The sequence below is a fragment of the Benincasa hispida genome, chromosome 1 (genome assembly GCF_009727055.1).
Source record: "Benincasa hispida cultivar B227 chromosome 1, ASM972705v1, whole genome shotgun sequence".
Taxonomy (NCBI): Eukaryota; Viridiplantae; Streptophyta; class Magnoliopsida; order Cucurbitales; family Cucurbitaceae; genus Benincasa; species Benincasa hispida.
In genome coordinates, this window is record NC_052349.1 from 29647494 (window position 1) to 29668771 (window position 21278).

General features: G+C 31.9%; 1 long non-coding RNA gene across 1 annotated transcript; it reads right to left on the reverse strand.

Moving 5' to 3' along the window:
- Nucleotides 1-4718: 4718 nt before the first annotated feature.
- Nucleotides 4719-5291, reverse strand: LOC120092145. Its single transcript, XR_005485923.1, has 2 exons — nt 5146-5291; nt 4719-4976 (listed from the first exon to the last, which is right to left on the reverse strand). It is a non-coding gene; the product is annotated as an uncharacterized LOC120092145 (long non-coding RNA).
- Nucleotides 5292-21278: the final 15987 nt, after the last annotated feature.

Genomic DNA, 21278 nt, shown 5'->3' on the forward strand with positions numbered 1-21278 from the left:
TAATTTGTGAATTTTTAATAGTTTTCTTTTAAAATTGTTATGATATTTGTTTTTGTCTAAATTTGCAATAAATATCATAGATATTTGGTATTTAGGATTTGAATTGTATGAGATCTTAGTTATTAGTCATGTATATAAATTTACATATTTTTAATTAAAAAGAAAGATAACCCGACAACTCAACCCAACCTAACCCAAGATTTTATTTGGGTCATTTGGATTGTCAATTCAACCTATCCGAATTTTCGGGTTGGTTCTAAAAACACCCTCTACCCAACCCATGTACACCTCTAGTATTTAATTTTGGAAACAAGTCAATTTGAAAAAAAAAATTGAAATGTTTATCTACCACTCAAAATAGATTTTGGAACATTTTCAAAGTTTTTAGAGAAAGTGAGCAAAAAAAAAAAAAAAAAAAATTGTTTGAAAAACATTTTTTTCTCTAATAAATTCAAATAGACCATTGAACGTTGAATCTAGATTATGAAAATATAAGATGTATGTATAAACTACATAGCTAAACTCATATAGACATAGAATGTGTATTGGAATTTTGTAAATAGGAAACAAAATGGTGATTTGTTTTTTTAAGTATTAAGGATGAAAAGAGGCTTTAAAAATGTAGATATACACACATCATTAAAAGTATAAGAATGAAAGGAAAAAAAACATGGAGAAAGGCAGAGAAGAAAGTCAAAGGAAGATTGATGAAACAAAAAGGAAAATGTAAAGAAAAGAGAAGGCATAAACGCGTAAAGATTACTCCTCCCAGTTCAAACATTTGCATTTTGCTTGGAAACCGATTTATGCCACTTTCTTCTTTCCTTTTTAGTCCTTCTCTTACGTTTACCCTTGCCATAATTACTTTTTCTTTTATTTAATATATGTCAAAAAAACAAAAAAAAAAAAACAAAAAATCCTAAATTTTTACCAAAATTGATATTTTTAACTTAAAATGTTTTCACCTTACGAAAACTATTTTTTTTTTCCACGTACTTTTTTAGATTCTAATTGAAGAGTTCCACTAGTGAAAACACTATTTTGTCCGAGTGTTTTTCATTTCACATTTTTCTATTACTAATTCTTCAAATCCAACTTCAATTATTGACTTTGCAGAAAAAAAAAAAAAGATTTCTTGTAAGAATTTGAAAATTTTCGGATAAAAAAAGTTCTTTATGGGAAATTTTCATAAGAATTGAAAATTTGGAGGAAGAAGATTTCTTATCTATCCAATATAAAAGATTTTTTATTTACATAATTATAAATTTATATTAAATTAAAAAAAAAAACTTTCGTCCATTTTCCTGATAAATGTTACATGAAAAATGGACATAATGCATATATAAGTTTTTTTTAGTTGTAATAATTAATTATAATTAATTATCAATTTAATTATTTTATAACGCCTTGTGGCGTTATAAAATTCCTTTTTCAAAATAAAAAAAAAAAAAAGCCAAAAAAAGCCAAAAAACCATTATATAGATTCGGTCTAATTTTAGGTAACTCTGATTTTTAGTTCTCGGATAGAAGGTCTTTTTTAAAGTCATCTCCCTTCCCTCCTAAAACTTAAGCTGGTTTAATTCTTTGTTTACCTAATTCCGTTTTGATTTTCTTAACCAATTCATTTGGTTCAGTTAAATTTAAATTAATTTAGAACCCCTAATTCTTAAAAAGAAATTTTCAAGTAAATGATATTCGGTCATTGTTTTTAAAGCCCTTCATTCTAACTTTACAATTGGTTTTCTTTTTAATAAATGTTTATGTTCATTTTATAGGTAACTTCCCAAAGTTACCTAGAAATTATTGGATATAATGCTTTTTTTTTAATTCATTTTCAGTCTCCCGAAACTTAAGTTAGTTTAATTCATTTTTACCCAATTTCAATTTGTTCTTCTTATCCAATTCATTTTTTCCACTAAATTTAAATTACTTTGGAGCCCTAATTCTTACCAATAAATTTTATATTTGGTCATTACTTCCAAATCTTACCGGAAAAAAAATTAACTTCCAAATATAACCAAAAAAAAAAAAAAAAGTGCAACTTCCATATGTAGGAATAACATTAACTCCCAAAATCTAATATTGTAATTCAATTTAAATAAAAATAAAAATAAAAATCTTAATGAAAAAATAAAGTTTCAAATTTGAACTGCAGTTGGGACTTGAAATGTGTTAGATAAATGTAGCATTTAATTTATTGAAGTTATTGAAGTTATTGAAGAAGGGACAAAATGATATTTTCACTGTGTAACCATCCATTTAATATCTAAAAAAAAGTAGAAAAGAGGTCAGAAAAAATAGTTTTTAAAAAATATATTAGTTTTATCATAAAAACTTTTTTAGGTTAAAAATAGCAATTCTCCAATTATGGGACTAGTTTCTTTTTTGTCCTTAGATCTCAAAACGCTATACATTTAGTAAGTTTTTAGGTTGGTTTTAATTTAGTCCTTAGGTTTCAAAATGTTACAATTTTATCTATGAGAACATTAGAATTTTGTTTCAATTTGGTTCCTAGCTTTCAAAATTTACACTTTTAACCTTGATTTTTCCTTAAATAATCACTTTCAATCATTAAGATTAGGATACATTTGATTTAACTTTTTGAGTGTTTAATTTTGAAAATAAGTTATTTTAGAAAAAAATAAATAAATAAAGTGTTTGACAACCTTTCAAAATAGCTTTTAAAACACTCTCAAAATGTATTTTAAACCATTTTTTTTTATCAAAAGAGTTTTAAAAAAAATGATTTTTTTTTTTAAAAGACACTTTTTTCTCTAGTTATTCTAAATAGGCCCTTGATGTCTAAGAGTTAATTTATTATGAAGTGAAATTTTAAATTTAATTTTAATAGTGATGAAAAATAGTAAAACTTAATTCATGATAATTTTATTCATTTAAATTAATTAATAGATATTAACATTAAAGACAAAAAAAGATTATTTAGTAAAAATCCAAGGTTAAAAGTATAAATTTTCCAATTGAAACAAAACTTAAATATCAAGGATAAAATTGTAACATTTTCAAACTTGGAGATTAAATTGAAACCAAAGTCAAAACTTAAAGACTAAGGCCCTGTTTATTAATCATTTAGTTTTTTATTTTTTGTTTTTGTTTTTTTAAAATTAAGCCTATGGACACTATTTTCACATTCAAATTTCTTCTTGTGTTATCTACTTTTTCACCAATGGTTTAAAAAACCAAGCCAAATTTTGATAACTAAAAAAAAGTAGCTTTCAAAAAGTTGTTTTTGTTTTTGGAGTTTGACTAAGAATTCAATCATTGTACTTAATAAACTTGCAAACCATCATAAGAAATGTGAATGGAATACACTTAATTTTTTTTTTAAAAAAAAAAAATAAAATGGTTAGCAAATGTGGCCTAAATGTATAGCATCTTGAAACTTAAAAGCCAAGTTTTTTACTACAATAAATAGAAGCAGAGAGATAAACCTTTGACTCCAAATGATGTAGAACATGACTACACGTCAATTATCATTGAACTATATTCATTTTGGGGGAAAAAAATGTATTACATATGTTGGTTTGAATGCCTCTCCTTGAGGTCGACAAAGTGAACATAAGTTAACGGCATACCTCTATTTCAAATATTCATACTCCATCTATCGTACTAAAAGAAAATAGAGTGAATTAAATTATACAAACTACTCCTAAACTTAGTATGGATAACAAAATTTGAACGAGGTATAAAAATGTGTTATCATTATTATCATTCAGTTTCAGCTTAAAATATACCATTTTATCACATCTTTCACAAAATCAATTTTTACACATGTATGGCCACATCAATAATGACATTGTCAATGATAATACAAATATTTAATTCTTTGTCTACATCAATTGCAGTTTTAATCATCCATCATTTTAACTAAAAGAAAAAGAAAATCAATGTAACTTTTTAAAACAAAATTCAAAGGCAAATCTACCATATATTTGGTATAATTTAACAAGAAGGGAATCTTTGAAACCCACATCCATGATTGTGTCCCACAAATTTGAGAATTAATACAGAAATTGGGAAGCCATTAATGGCCCCACCTCATTGAAATTCTTACCTTTAAAACATTCAATCAAAACACTCTTTTCCTTCTTTTATTTTAAACAAAGCAATGAGATAGCATGTTTCCAAGCAGGCTAAAAATGTTCTTTAATTAAAACATAATAAAATCTATTTCTGATTTTATTAATATTAGGACAATAAAAATACATTTTCCACAAAAAAAAATGTAGAAAAAGGAAATTAAATTAAATTAATATGTAAATGTGGACCAATTCAAATGCAAATAATTGGAAGGTAAAAGGAAATCTTGAAGAAGAAAAGGGGGGAAAGAATATGTAGAAACTGAGAAGAATGATACTAAGAAATTACAGAGTCAACGAGTTGACTTTTGGTTCATTGCATTTTCTTAGCCGTGTGGAGACCATTCTAACATCAACCTCGTTCACCTTCTTTTTATTTTTCTTATTTTAATCTCTCTACACTTTTTCTTCTTCTTTTTTTCTTTCTTTATTTTTTTTTAATGATTTGTTCAAATACATATTTTTATCATTATGCTCTTGACAATAGTTTACACAACATTCTTTTTGAAAATCGAGTAGTAGAAATTCATGATGTAATGTGGTTGTTGGGTCTTGGACAACCAATATGAATGATATGATATTGTCTATTTTGAACATAAAACTCCATCGCTTTACTTTTAGTTTCACTTAAAAGTAAGGTTTCATATCATTGAAGATAGTTATTTTATCTTATAAATCTATAATCGTTCCAATTTTTCCTCGAACAAAGGACCATTGAGCCTCTCCTCAAATAGTCATCTATCTAAATTACACTTTGAGCACACTACTTGTTTGAAAGCTCAACCACAGATGGATGGTATATTGAAAGGAGTTGATGCAAATTACTTGTTTCTGTTGTAACCTCCAAGCTCAATCCATCTGCTGATTTTCTTTAAATTTCTGCATACAAATAAAATCATATGTAAGTTTGAGAGAGTGTGAGTTCATTTTGTAAAATCTCTTCAAGGTTGTAAAGCAGTAAGAACAAAAAATTCCCATTTTTGCACAGTGGATGTAGGTTCTGCCGAACCACTTAAAATCTATGATCTTTCTTCTTCAATTCACTTACTCTTCATCATCATCATCTTCTTCTTCACTTGAATCAATTGGAAATCATCCATTATTTCTTCTTTTCATCCTCTTCGAGCTACAGAGAGTAAAAGAGAGCATTTTAGTATTTTGTTTTTCTTCAAAAATTCTAATTTTCATGAGATTAGTTATAGAAAAACTTCAAGATGTGTTTTACCTTTCAGATTTGCAAAGACGTGTATGGTATTTGATAAAGTTACGTGGCCTAATATCCTTTACATGTGCCTTCATTTGGGCCTACAATTGAATTTATGCCCAACTATTGGTATCAGAGGCCCAGATCAGTCCAAGATTCAGATTCTTTGAAGATCAAGAAACAGATATTTGTGTTCTTGAATTTAAAGAATGGCTAAAACCAGATTTGAAATAGATAAGTTTGATGGGAGAAGCGATTTTGGGTTGAGATCAAAGTTGTTCTTGGACAGTAGAAGGCTCTTTTGGCCATTCAAACCCTACAAAGTTGTCGATTACCTTCAAATGCAGAAAAATAAACGATGGAAGTAAATGCATATGAAACCATAGTTTTAAATGTAACTGACAGTATGTTAAGACAAATTATTGTTCAAAAGACTACCTATGAACTTTAGAACAAGCTTAATGAGATTTATCTCAATAAGGACCTTCCAAATAAAGCTTTTCTAAGGGAAAGATTCTTTACCGATCGAATGGATGTTGCAAAGTCTCTCACAGACAGTCAAATGATTTTAAAAAGATGTCTTCAAAATTTAAATCAATGGGAGACAACATAGGTGAAGAGAATGAGACATTCATCTTGCTGAACCCACTACCCAAATTTTTCAAAGATGTTAAGGTAGCTATGAAGTATGGAAGAAAGAAAATTACCACAGAAGCTATAGTTTCTGCATTAAGGGTTAGAGAATTTGAACTCCAAATGACCAAGAAAGATCAAAAAGTAGTTGAGAGGCTGCTTTCTAAAGGAAAGACTAAAATTCCTAGAACAGAAAAATAGAATGATGAAGATAAGTTCGAGATTAAGTGCCTTTTTTGTCACAAAATGGGACATATGAAAAAAGATTGTTATTCTTTGAAAAGGAAGCTGAATTAGAAAAATAAAGGTGAAAAGCAAACAGAGGATGTTGTGAGAGAGAACTCTTTCACTTTTTTTAATGCTTTGGCAGCCACTGATAAGATAACTTGCATTTTTGTGAGCATTGCATACTTGGAGAGACTACTAAGTAAAGTTTTTCAAAAGGGCAACATAATACTAAGGAAATTCAAGAGAATGTGCATTTTGACCTTTGGGGTCCAACTCATTCTTCCTCCCTAAGTGGTGCAAGATACTTCCTATCTTTTATTGATGACTTTACTATAAAAAGTTGGTTGTATTTCTTAAAAAAAAAAAAAAAAAAAAGAAAATAATTTTTGAGAAATTTAAAGAGTGGAAAGCCTTAATTGAACACCAAATTTCTAAAAAAAAAATTAAACATTTGAGAACTGATAATCGTTTAGATTTTTTTGGAGAAGAATTCAATATGTTTTGAAGGGAAAATTGAATTGTGAGGCATAAAGCAATGAAACATGCACCTCAACAAAATGTGGTGGCAGAAAGATTTAATAGAACGATGCTTGAAAGTGTTAGATGTCAGCTCTCTAATGCTCTTCTACCAGAAAAATATTGGACAAAAGTCATCTCCTACATTATTTACACCCTAAATAGGTGTCCATATCATTCCATTGAGCTTAAAACTGCTGAAGAGAAGTGGATTGGACACCCTCTCAAATTAGATCACTTGAAGATACTTGGGGTATAGGATATGTATATTAAAGCCAAGGTAAGCTAAAATCAAGAGCAATAAAATGTATGTTTTTGGGCTTCACACCAAGGGCTAAAGACTATAAGTTATAACAGCTTATTGAGAATAAGTGTATTAACAGTAGGGATGTGTTTCGAGAAAATGAGATGTTTATCTTAATTGAACAGCAATTTACTGCTCTGCCTAAAATTAGTAATACAACATTTTAGGTGAAACTCTCAAATGACCCTGAAACTTCCTCTTCTCAATTAAATTTAGAAATTGAAGAAGTTGAGTCAGTTGAAGTTAGGGAAGAAGAAGTGACTAATGATCAAAAAGACCAATAGAACTACTCTTTGGCAAGAGATAGAACAAGAAGAACCATAGTACCTCTTACTAGATATGTTGAATTAGATTTTACAAGTGTTGCTCTGAATGCTACCATTTCTCTAAGCAACAATAAGCCTACAAGCTTTGAAGAAGCTATCAATAGTCTTGGTGCTAGACAATGGATTGAGGCCATGAATGAAGAGATGGGATCTTTCAATCTAAATGACACTTAGAAGCTTGTATCCTTACCTAAAAGTTACAAACCTTGTTGGGTTTTATGTCCTAAAACTCATAGATAGTAAATGTTATTAATTGACCGTCCTCAATAAAGAGTTATCGATGTTAATTCAATAAATGTTATCGATTGTGTCGTATTCTATTTTGTCTTAATAACCATAAATCCAATAAACTAACATCCAAGGCTACCTTATGAGTCTTGAACTGTATGTGGAGACATATAGGGATTAATGTTCAAGATACAACCTAAAGGATCTATAGTATATGGATAAGGCTGGGTATCTTATCCTAGTGATATTATGGATACGACCCACTTTGTATTTGATACAAACACAATGATCCAACGCGTTCATGTAAGTGACATGCGAGTGAGAGGTATCTTGTGCAATGAGTTTGCGTAAGATCGGACCGCGAAATAATAACTACTAGATATAACGTCGTTAACTAGTTAGTTTTTCTATTTCAATTGGATGACCTAGACAACTTAATCTTAATCCTGAGTGTATTATGTATGAACTTCTATTCACGAGAGAATGTCCTTTGATTTGTATGGGTGAGAGTGGCCAGTTTGCCGACTCATTAAGCCTACCATTTTGGGGAAAAAACCGAGTCAAAAGTTGGAAACGTAATAAAACAAGATGTAATTCACTCCTTCCCGACTTCAGAGTAAATAGATGAGTGTTCCCTTAAGTGGTGTCTCTGGGACTTGAACAAAGAGCTCTACCCTTTCATTGACCCAAGAAGGGTTTATGTTTATTGGTTGGACCATAAACAAGTTGTTTATTAGAGAAGCACTGATACTTAAGGAGTCAGAGATAACCCAAAAGTAAAACGGTAATGTGACCCAGATGGTGTTACGAACAGTTGTGAAGGACTAACTTGCTATTATTGGTCTATATCCATGGACACATAAATATATCTGTAATGAGAAGAGTGCAGAGTCTTTAGTGGAGTGTACTCACAGTTAACGAATATTGATTTTGGATAATGAGTTTAGCCAATTAATCTCATATCGTTGGAGCTTCTGATCTGCAAGTCCACCAGGTCCCTTGTTAGCTCACTAAAAGATATTAAAGAGGAATAATTTGAATTGTTAAAATCAAATTGAGAAAATTGCATATTGATGTGATTAATATGTAATTGATTATGGATGTGATCTATAACTTAAATTAAGTTGGAGAGAAATATTTGAATGAGATTCAAATATTTAATTCAAGTGAATTAGATTCATAAAGAATTTATCAATTAAATTAATAGAGAGGTGATCCACATAAACATACGATGTTTATTTATGTTAAATAAATATATACGTTAAATTGGATTTAATGTATATATGGTTATTTAATTAATGTGTAAATTAATTAAATAAATATTACTTAATTAATTGAGCACAAGGATAAATTGGAAAAAACTTGGAGAAAAGGTTAACCATTCTCCATATAAATTCTTCCTTATGGCCCTTTTAGGGCATGAATTCATATGGTAAATTTTAACCTAGCCACCAAAAGAAAATCCTCTTTGTTCTCTCAAAAGAAATCTCTCTACATCTTCCTCTTCTAATAGTTGGATACCACCTATCCTTCTATTAGAATCCTATAGAATAACAAGGTTATTCTCATGGTAGTGTTCAAGATCAATTAAGGAGACATTTGTGTTTAAGATAGATTGAGAAGACGTTCGTTGGAAAAACGAGAGGATCTTTCTAGGAGCATGGAAATCTTCAAAGGTAAGAAATAGTTCTCCTTCTTAGTTTTCCTTCATTAAAGCATGCTTTTAACATGTTTATCTTTCATAGTTATGTTTTAGAACACAGTTTTTGTTTATTCAAAAACCAATTTTGGGATGCAAGACATTCACACGCTTCTCCTTGGGATTCGGTCCCTTCAACCCTATATCATGCAAGTGGATCTACAAAGTCAAAGAAGAAATACCAAGGGTTCAAAAGTCTAGATTCAAGGAAATGCTTGTAGCTAAAGGTTTTTGTTTGAAGGAAAAACTCTCGGTGTCGTTCATCCCAAGAGACCTCCTAAACAAAAGAAAATTTGTAATACCGAACTACTCCTATTACTAAAAAGGCGTAGCAATGATGGTAAGTACGGGTCAATTCGCAGGGAAACGCGATTTGCTCGTTAAGCTAATTTCCTAACTAGAGCGCTAAATGAGGGGGGTTTTGTCGTGAATGAAATAAATGTGTGAAATTGATATAAAAGGATAAATGTAATCTAGGATAGGGGCCTATCTAATTTCTAGAGCAAGAGAGAGTATCCTATGAAATTTCTAGATTAACCAATATATTCTCCGAATCTAGATTAAACATGCATTACCAAGATTCAAGACCAGCCTAATAAATCTAATTATTCACATCTAATCTTTTGCTACCGGGGTAAGTTCAAGCATAGACGAACACAAGGATATGCGCGAGCTCGAAATTAACTAGCGGAGACATGCAATTATGATAAGGTCGTCTGTCTAACACACAAATGTAAATCTAATTACATCAAAATTCAAAGAAAACATAGAATTGAAGAACATCACATTTAATCACAGAAATCTCAAGAAATTAAATATAGGACTCTTGCTCAAAGAAATTATATAAAAGTTACCTCTTAATTCATAGACAAATTAGAGATAAACATCCGATCCATCGATTACAACCCAAAATAAAAAGAAAAACTAATCTAAAGCGAAAAGAAGAAGAATAATGATCAACCTCGAACTCCATCAATTCAGCCTCCAAATTCATCATATCTTGACCTAAAGGCGAAGAGGGATATTTATAGAATTCATCGCAGTGTTGCAATGCTAGGAAGAGCTTTATCCATATATCTTGACCTAAAGGCGTAGTGTCACAAGGATAAGTTTTCCCTCCTTTATCCATATACTACAGACCATCTAGGTTATCACTTAAGGCATGATCCACTTGTATGTCTCCACATACATGCTTAAGTTACAACGATAACCAGGGATCTTAGTTTATTGGTTTGTGGTAAATGCAACTAAAATATCTCATATTTCATAGACAACATTGAAGAAAATATCTCATATTATTACATCAAAAGCGTTTGTTCATACAGTCTACAAACTACAGGACCTTACGAAATTTAGGGCATCAACCCCAACATTACGTGGGTGGAGAGAAAAAAGAGGGGAATGACTCTCTAATTAAAATAAATTAATTTTAATATATAAAATAATAAAATTAATATATATATAATAAAAAATATAATATATATATATGTGATAACTAACTTATCATGATATATATTAAACTACGTGTTATATCAAATATAACTTATAACCTATAGTTCAATATTTTATCATATACAATATAACCTATAGATTCTTTTCTCTCTCATATGGCATTTAATATAAATCACATTTATACTAAATTTAACAATTATGAATCTAGTTCATATAATTAATATTTGAATCTTATTCAAATATTCTATTCCTCTCATAATGTATAAAATACATTATACCAATTATATCATATATAATTAAAATAAAATATAATTAAATCCCTCTATTAATTTGAACAATTCAAATTAATCTAAAAACTGATTCTCTTTTAATCCTATTGAGCTACCAAGGGGACCTCATAGACCGATAACTTGAAGCTCCAATGGTACATGAATAATTAATCAAACTCTTTGATTAAATTATTCACCATCTGTTAGCTGTTGGACACTCTACTAAAGACCGACAGCTGCACTCTTCGCACTACAGATATATTCCTGTGTTTATTGGATATAACCAATCAATAGTACGATGACCCTTCACAAATTGCTCGTAAGTACAGTTGGGCCATAATTACTGTTTTTCCCCTGTAGTTACATCTAACTCCTTAAGTACCATTGATCCCTCTAATGAACAATAAGTCATAGTCCAACTATGACTAAACCTCTCTCGAACCATGAGAGGGTGTGGTGCCACATTGTTCAAGTCCTAGAATCAACCTTTAAGGGAGCAATTTATCTACTTACCCTGATCTCGAGGAAGAAGTGAATTTCTTTTTGTGTAACTGTGTTCCCAGCTCCTCCAATTAGATGAACCCCTAAAATGGTAGGCTTATTGAGTCGACGGTCTGGCCACTCTCACCCATACAAATCAAAGGATCGCCCTCATAGGTAGGAGTTCACAACTCACTCAGAATTCAAGTCATGTTACCTATGGTCATCCTGGTGAATGTAAGTCTCTATTATGAACGGCGTTATATAATGAGACTAAATATTCTGTGGTCCCGTCTTATACAAACTCCTTCATATAGAATATCCCTGCTCACATGTCTATACAAGAATGATCAGAATCATATCATTTGTAGCACTTTACAACAATTGTAACACCTACAAAGCGGGCCATACTCGTAGTGTCACAAGGATAAGGTACCCAGCCTTATCCATCTACTACAAACCATTTAGGTTATCACTTAAACATGATCCATCCGTATGTCTCTACATACATGTTTAAGCCACAAGATAACCTTGGATGTTAGTTCATTGGTTTGTAGTTCATGCAACTAAAAAAATTGGAATAATATATCATATATTTTATTAAATAAACAATGAGTTTGTTCAAAATATTTACAAACTATAGAACCCTACGAGATTTAGGGCATCAACCCCAACACAAACCACCTCTAAATTTCTTCAAATTAATCCCGTTCTTCATAAATAATTAATTTTACCTCTTGATTGCTCGGTACCTATAAAATAAGACAATAAACACATAAAATCCAACAACGAGACCAAATTAAGCTAGGAATAATATTTTTTTAGAGCATCAAACACCCCTAACTTAATTCTTGCTCGTCCCGAGCAAGGTAGAACAAAATATAGACATGAAACTTATGATGCAAATGAGCAATCGAATCTCAAGGCTAAAGATAATAAACTCTTCTCAAATAAAGGGATATTCAAATGCATGCACTTAATTAAGAAATTTGAAACTAATTCTCTATCCCCCCTACTTATATGTGTGCTTAGCCAATCTTATGTAGGCCTCTACTAGCCCGGGAAGGTTTTATTCAGCCCTCAACTCGTTTTCCCTTACTTTAGCTTGAAGGATCAAGTATTAAGCTCCTTAGACTCAAGGTGGCAATGTAAAACTTAAGGGAACCAAACTTTTATTTAACTTTTTTTTTTTTTTATTATTCACAAAAGAAGAACTCTTATTAAGATTATGCCACCTTTGTTTTGGCTTGCCCACGCAGGTTACGTGAAAGACATCCAACTACGAGGAACATATCCTTTAAAGCTGCTGAAACTTGCTTATTTCTCAAGGGCACTTTAGCTTAGAGTAAAACTATGGGTGTCATAGCCACCTAGGTTAATCACACCATTAAGAAATCCCTTACAAAAATCATAAAAACTTACTTCTTTTACTCTACAACGTGCTCATCTTTTATTTAGCATACAACGGGTTTTTACTTTACAATACAAGAGTTCGGCAAAAACCTAAGCATGCATTACTAAGTTGATCTTCAGTTACTTAACAACTATCAACTAGACCTTTCGGGGTGACAACAAATATACGGACCAAATAATCCAATCTTAAGCATTCAAGACCACAAATAAGACGGTTATGTACTCATAGTATGTAAAGGAATCAAAGAAATATTTTTAAATTTAGCCCAAAATCATGCATACATTTTGTGAATCCTAAACAAGTCGAATAGAGAGTTATCTGAATCCTATCACAGAAAGTCATCATCATAATACATGCACCAGAAAAATCATATCAGTAGCTCAATCAAAAAGTTCGAGCTCAGGTGCTCAAGAACTTTCCAAACATGTTCATATAAATACCACCCCCAATTTTAAAATGATACATTGTCCTCAATGTATCCCTAATCTAAGCCTAATGAAAATAAAGACAATGGAACAAAAAACTTCCCCTGTAGGAATTTTTGTGCACGGTCTTTGAGGTGTGGCAATAGGGCTCGCCTCTCAAAAAGATTCTTTTCTCTTCTAGGTCTTCCATACAAAATAAAAACAAAAAGAAAGTTAATCAAGAAAACAAATAAAGAAAGCAGTAATTTTTTATCACTTGGCTCCCTTTAGGAAGGGTAAAATTTTAACGTCGATTGCTCGATGTGACCTGTCCTCTATCAAGACACAAAGAAATTCTCGTATTTCTCTATTCCCTTCTTAGATGAGTCAATATAGCCCAGTAAGGTTATAAGGCTATGCATCTTTTGAAGACAACCAGACATGTCGAATTTGGTATTTTTCATATTAGTCAAAAAAGATAAAAAGAAAGAATCAAAAGACTCAAGCGACCCAAAAGAGTCGAAATAAAGAAAAGACTCAACAAACTCTCAAGAACAAGAAGAACAAAACTAAAAAAAATAAACGATATACCAAATGATGGAATAGGGTGAGGTTTTTCAATCTCTAACTCCATCACCTGAAAATCAACCGTTTTAGGCTTAAATTCTTCATCGTCCTCGTAAACTGGCTCTAGACATGGCATGCTATCTTTCAACTCATCCTCAATGTCAACATAGCTTACCTCATCACTGTATGCCTCGGTACTGTCATAAGATGTGAGCAATAGGGATTCATATCTTTTCTCAACTGAATCAGAAGATTGAATGACTAAGTCTCTCAAACTCTCAAGATCAGCTCTAACCTTAGTATGAAAACTAAAGCTCTCCTACTGAAGGTTGTAGATCTCATTCTAAAAAAAAAAGATTGTTATCAGCAAGCTGTCTCATCACATCTTTTAATGACATACCTAAGTCAGTGATGTGAGCTTGCATCGACATGTTAGATGTGGCAGGGTATGGATCATAGTGGAATTGGTTTCATTCTAGATTTTCATAGCTATAGGACTTCTTTCATCTAGGCAGATGAAAATCCTCATCCATATAACTAAGATACCCTTCCATGGAGTAGTCTCGTTGCATAGGGCTCCACTACAGACTTGGGCATGCTTGCTTAAGGTGATCAATCTTAATGCTTGTACCTGCTATGGTTTACTTGCACCCAATCGACTAACCAAAGAAGTTAACTTAGAAAGCTAACCTCGAAGGTCACAAACCTTATTATTAGGCTGAGATGTTCCACTTGATTGTTTCCATCTTTGTTGATGATGTCCTATCATGCTAAGAACACTGACACAAAAAGAAAAATAAATCAAAAGCAAAAGAATGCTCTATCTAGAAATTTAACTAACAAAACATCAATGGCTTCACCGACAACGACGTCATTTTGGCAGGTTCAAAACTTACGTCGTTAATGAGGTCAAAATTGACCAAACGAAAATTTGTAAAACCGAACTAATCCTATCACTACAAACACGTAGCAATAATGGTAAGATCGAGTCGATCTACAAGGAAGCGCGATTTGTTTCGTTAAGTCAATTTCCTAACTGGAGCGGTAAATGGGGGGTTTTGGTGTGGAAGAGATGAATGCATTAAATTGAAATAAAATGGTAAATGTAACCTAGGATAGGGGCCCATCTAATTTCTAGAGTAAGAGAGAGTTTCTTATGCAATTTCTATCATGGAAATCAATAATTAAACAAACATTCCATTCTATGCATACAAGACTACTAAATCGTTTCGATTTAACTAATCTCTACAAAGGCCAACAATCAACTAAATCGAAATCAATAAAGCATCCTAATTATTAATTAAGATTGGAAAAACCATACCTTAATTAAAAAAAATATGCTCTTAATTCTACTAGGCTCTTGGCAATCATATAGAATTAAAAGTCATATGTATTAAGAATGAAGATTCAATCGCATCGATTAAATGTCAGGAAAAGCCATATTCAATTAATCAACATATTCTCCGAATCTAGATTAAACATGCATTACCAAGATTCAAGACTAGCCTATAAATCTAATTATTTACATCTAATCTTTTGCTACGGGGATAAGTTCAAGCATAGACGAACACAAGGAGACGCGTGAGCTCGAAATTAACTAGCGGAGACATGAAATTATGATAGGGTCGTCAGTCCAACACACAAATGCAAATCAAATGACATCAAGATTCAAAGAAAACATAGAATTGAAGAATATCACATTTAATCACAGACATTTAGAAATTAAACATAGGGCTCTTGTTCAAAGAAATTAGATAAAAGTTACCTCTTAATTCATAGACAAACTAGAGATAAACATTTGGTCCCTCAATTATAACCCAAAATAAAAAGACAAACTAAACTAAAGATACTAAAATCTGAAGGGAAAAGAAGAACAATGAAGATCAACCTCAACCTTCATCAGTTCAACCTCCAAATTCAGCATATCTTGACCTAAAGGCAAAAAGGGATATTTATAAAATTCATCACAGCGTCACAATGCTAGGAAGAGTGTTTGCAACGCTGGTGCAAATTTGCGGCTCGCGTGCGGATTCAACACTTTTCCATAAAAATTCGTAGCTTTGCAACATTGCACATTCTGCCTTATAGCGTTGGGCAAGCGTCAGGCGAGCGTTGCAACTCTGCGAAAGTGATATTTTTGTAATTTCCTCTCCTTTCAAGCATGGATGCTTAAATCATCTCCAAATTGCTTCATATTAACCTCGTTCTTCACCAAATGATTAATCCTCTTGATTACTCGATACCTACAAAATAAGACAATAAACACATAAAATCCAACAATGAGCCCAAATTAAGCTAGAAATAATAGCTCTTTTTTATAGCTATCAGTTTCAAACAGAAATAGGGGTATATACTACAACGAAGTGTTCTCACCAGTAGTAAAATAAACATCATTTAGGCTACTCCTTTCCTTATTTGTTCAAAAGGACTTGGAGTTAGACATGGAAGTTAAGACTGCTTTTCTACATGGCTAATTAAATGAAACCATCTACATGGAGCAACCTCAAGGTTATATAAAGAAAGAATAGGGAAAAATACCTAGTTTGCCTATTAAACAAGTCAATCTATGATCTCAAACAGTCACCTAGATGTTGGTATGACAGATTTGATGTGGTATTGTCTAAAATTAGATTCAAGATAAGCTTTTATGATTGATGTGTCTACATTAACACAAAGTTTTGAAGATGCAGTATATCTATTTCTCTATGTAGATGACATGTTGTTGGCAGGAAGCTCTAAGAGAGATCTTGAACATGTCAAAGCTCTTCTAAATAAAGAGTTTGACATGAATGACCTATGACAGGAGAATCAAGGAGAATATTAGGAATTGAGATAAGCAATGACAGGGGAAATTCTTGTCTTTATATAAGCCAAGAAGACTATTGCAAGAAGATAATTTATAAGTTTAATATAGAGAATGCTAAGCCAGTGAAGGTCTCTATTGCTAATCACTTCAAATTATCAACTGAGAATAGTCTTAAAGGGAATGATAGGGAACATCAAAGTTACATATCTAAGATTCTCTACTCTCAAGTAGTGGGCAGCCTAATGTGCTTAATGGTGTCTACTAGATCAGATTTGTCCTACTTAACTAGCCTAGTTAGTCGTTGTATGGCTAATCCTAAAGTATACAAAGGGTTCTAAACTAATCTACTAGAGGAATGATCCTTCTAATAAAGAACTCGTGTGGATGCATATTTTGTAGGGGACCTAGATAAAAAGAGAACTCTATCAGGTTATGTGTTTCTATTGGGCAATAATCTTCTAAGTTGGAAAACAATCTTCAGCCAGTTGTAGCATTATCAACAATGAAGCTGAATTCATTGCCTTAACAGAAGCAATAAAACAAGGTCTATGGCTAAAGGGTTTATTGAGTAATTTTGGAATTAAACAGAAAAAAATCATAATATATTGTGATAATCAAAGCACGATTTATCTTTCCAAAAAAAATCATTAGTTTCATAACAGAACAAAATATATAGACATTAAGTATCATTTTATCATAGAAGAAATTGAGAAAGAGGAAATAGAAGTTGTCAAAATGCACTCAGATAGCGCTTCCGACATGTTGAGTAAGCCAGGTACACAACAAAAGTTTATCCACTACCTTAATGTAATCAACTTTGAAAATGAGTAGAAAGTCATATTAGTGAAGGGGGATCACTTGTTGCTTACAAAGGTGGAGATTGAAAGGAGTTAAAGCAGATTACCTATTTTTGTAGTAACCTCCAAGTTCAATCTAGCTGTTGATTTTCTTTAAATTTATGTATAGAAATAAAATCAAATGTAAGTTTGAGAGAGTGTGATTTCATTTCATAAAACCTGTTCAAGGTTGTAAAGCAATAAGAAAAGAACCCCCCGCACAGTGGATGTAAGCACTGTCGAACCACTTAAAATTTGTGTTCTTTTTTTTTCTTTCAATTCACTTACTCTTCATCATTATCATCTTCTTCTTCACTCGAATCGACTGGAAATCATCTATTTCTTCTTTTCATCTTCTTCGAGCTACAGATAGTACAAGAGAGCATTTTAGCATTTAGCTTTTCTACACAAATTCTAATTTGCATGAGATTATTTAGAGAAAAGCTTCAACATGTGTCTTATCTTTCATATCTGTACAAATATGTATGGTAGTGATGAAGCTACATGGCCTAATATCCTCCATATGTGAAGGAACTTTTTGGGAGAGAGAACCTTGAGTGGAAGCGGATCAAATTCCATTTTTCATTGAATATAAATTTTACAGTAAACAAGAAAGAATATATGCATTTAATTATAAATTATAGCATGTTAATGAAAAGGTTTAAAAAAACCTCACCTTTGAAGACCTTTTCTTCACGAATTTTCCTCGAACAATTCACGAACTCCTTGAAGACTATCTTTAAGAATAACCTCGAACAAGAACGAACATTACCACAAATTCCTCGGTATTCTCAGGGAGAGAACTCAGGAGCGGTAGGCTCTAGCTATTTTGGTTTTGAGGAAAAACTTAATGTAGAGGATGAAAGATTGAGAACTCTCTCAAAAACTTAAACACACAGAGCTCTTCTGTTGGTTTTTCACTTTCTCAATCAATCAACAGGTTTAACAATAAGAAGAAAAAACTTTTTCTTTTCTATTTACCAAAAATAACGATCACCCACTTACGTGAGTAGAGAGAAAAGAATGGGAAGGGAGTTGTAACTCCCTTCCTTATTATTAAAATAATAATAATAATAATATAAATATAATAACTAACTTATCATATTATATATATTTATATATTAAATTATATGTTATATCAAATATAACATATAACCTATAGTTTTAATATTGTATCACATACAATATAAGCTATAGTTTCTTTTCTCTCTTATATGGCATTTAATATAAATCTTATTCATATTAAATTTAACAAATATGGATCCAATTCATAGAAACTATATTTAAATATCATTCAAATATTTATTTTCTCTCATTAAGCTATAATGTATCAAATCCATTATAACAATTTATATCACATATAATTGAATCAACTTAATTATATCATATATAATTAAATCTCTCTCTTAATTTGAACAATTCAAGTTAATCCAAAAACTGATTCTCAATTAATCTTATTGAGTTACCAAGAGGACCTCATGGACCTGTAGCTTAAAGCTCCAACGGTACATGAATAATTAATTAAACTCTTTAATTAATTATTCACCATCCGTTAATTGTCGAGCACTCCACTAAAGACTGACAACTACACTATTTGCACTACAAATATATTTCTGTGTCTATTGGATATAACCAATCAACAGTACGATGATTTCCATCTTTGTGTAGCTGTGTTCCCAACTCCCTAATCAGACGAATCCCCAAAATGGTAGGAAGTCGACGATCTGGCTAATTGAAGAAAATCGGACATGAGGATTTTCATGAGCAGCAGAATGATCGTTCCAAATTCCATTCAAAATTGAACAAACAAAATTACAGTCAAGAAACGAAAACTAACTGATCATGACAATACGAAATTACAGCATGTTTTACAAGATAATCAAGGGAAAAATTATACATACCTTTGAAGATTCATCTTCAAACTCCCTTGATCATGAACGCTCGTTCAGTCTCCAAGACAGCAACACACGAACACTCGAACACAACAACCGCAACACAACACGATCAACAGCAAACTTGAACTCAATGATCTCCAAGATCACGAACTTAACGAACGACCTCCAAAAATGTCGACCTCAGTCGAGTTGAGTAAGACACCATCACAATGGCTACTTTGGTGTTCTCGGTATGAGAATCGAAAAGTGTGAGCTCTGTGTAGACTTGATTAGAGAAAGAGATCGAAGGAATGACAATCGTGTAAACAATTGAGCAAGTGAGAGATGATAAGAGTCTATTGTGTAGACGAATGCTCAATCGTATAGCAAATGCTCCGCGATCGTTTAGCTACGACCAACTGAGTGAACTATCATATAGTGTCACTCCACGATCGTCTAGTCTCTCTTTCAGCTATCGTTTAGTGAGTCCACTTCACTTGACAGCAATTCCATAAGTCAGTTTCCAAGAATAGAAACTCTAAAAAATCTTCCAAATTTAGGAAAACATTTTTCCTTTTATCTCACTGTTACCATGAAACCACCAATAACCTCCCACTTAATTGGTTATTAGAGAAAAAGATATAATTATTCAATAATTATTATTATTATAAATATATATGATAACTAACTTACCATATTATATTTAGAACCTATAGTTTTAATATTTCATCTCATGAAACATATAAACCATAATTCTTTTTCTATTTCATGGTATCTCATTTACATTAATCCTCTACTTGATGTATCTCATACATCACACTGATCATATCATATATAATCGAATTTCCTCTTATCAATTTGAACATTTCAAATCAACACCAAGAACTGATTCTCAACTTGAATCTATTGAGCTACCAAGGGGACCTTATGGACCTATGGCTTGAAGCTCCAATGGTACGTGAATAACTTACTAAACTCTTTAGTCACGGGATCCACCATTCGTTAACTGCCAGGAACTTCACTAAAGACCGACAGTTGCACTCTTCTTAATACAGATATATTTGGTGTTTATATCAATCAATCAACAGTGCAATAACCCTTCACATATCGCTTGTAAGTACAGCTGGGCCAATAATCGTCATGCCCCTCTAGTTATATCTAACTCCTTAAGTACTGGTCCCTCTAATGAACATAAGTCATAGTCCTATTATGAATGAGTCCTCTCTTCCAAAGAGAAGTTGTGGCCACTATGTTCAAGACTCGGAATCAGCCTTTAAGAGAGTAATCTATCTACTTGCCCTGTTTCGGGGAAGAAGTGAATTCCATCTTGTGTAACTGATTTTCCAGCTCTTAAATCAGACAAATCCCTAAAAAGGTAGGCATGTTGAGTTGGCAATTTGACCACTCTCACCCATACTAATCAAAGGACCGCCCTCAAAGGTAGAAGCTCCCAAAACACTCAGAATGAAGGTCATGTCACCTATGGTCGTTTAGGTGAGATGTAAGTCTCAAGTATCAACGACGTTATATAAAAAGACTAGTCATATCGTGGTCCAGTCTTATACAAACTCTTTGTATAAGACACCCCCGCTCGCATGTCTCCACATGAATGGTCAAGATCTACCATCTGTAGCAGTTCACAACACTTATAAACCTCTAGAAAATGGGTTGTATCTGTAGTGTCATCAGGATCAGGTATCCCTCCTTACTCCTTATACTACAAAACTTTTTAGGTTACCACTTAAGGCATGATCCACTTATATATCTCATATACATGCTTAAGTTTACATACAATAATCACTGAGCTTTATTTATTGGATATGAGTAAATGCCAAATAAAATAACTCTTATTTTATTCATAACAATGTGTACAATTTACAAACTACGAGACTCCGGGAGAATTAGGACACCAATCCCAACATCTCTCACCCATACAAATCA